A 713-nucleotide genomic window follows, 5' to 3' on the forward strand; every position below is an offset into this window, starting at 1 on the left:
ATTAATCTACCTACTTAATGCAATACCAATCAAAGTACCAGACACATTGTTCATAGATCTAGAAAAGACAATCATAAAATTCTTCTGGAATAATAAAAGACCTCGTATTGCCAAAGCAGTTCTACACAAGAAGAGTTGAGTGGGCCGCATCTCACTCCCTGACCCAAAAATATACTACAAAGCTGGAAAAGCTGGATTACCACCTGTAGAAAGATGAATCTGAACCCCTACCTCTCACCTTTGACAAAAATCAAATCAAGGTGGATCAAGGATCTAAATCTAAGACCCCAAACTATTAAACTGGTTCTAGAAAACACTGGGGAAACTCTGGGAAACATTGGGGTAGGAAAAGACTTCTTACATAAGACCCCAAAAGTTGATAATCCCCAAAATAGACAAGTGGTATTACATCAGACTAAGAAGTTTCTGCATGGCAAAAGACACAGCTGAATCGACAGCCCTCAGAATGGGAGAATATTTTTGTAAATTTTGCATCAGATAAGGGACAGATAACCAGAATACACAAGGCACTAAAGAAGTTGATTGGAAAAAAGATGATCTGTTAACAGTATTAAAATTTGGGAGAAGGATTTGAAAAAAACCTCTCTAAAGATGACATACGAATAGCCAAAAGGCATATGAAAAAATGCTCAACATCCCTCATCATAAGGGAAATGCAGATCAAAACAACAATGAGATACCACCTAACCACA

The sequence above is a fragment of the Tupaia chinensis genome, unplaced genomic scaffold (assembly GCF_000334495.1).
Source record: "Tupaia chinensis unplaced genomic scaffold, TupChi_1.0 Scaffold145200_1, whole genome shotgun sequence".
NCBI lineage: Eukaryota > Metazoa > Chordata > Mammalia > Scandentia > Tupaiidae > Tupaia > Tupaia belangeri.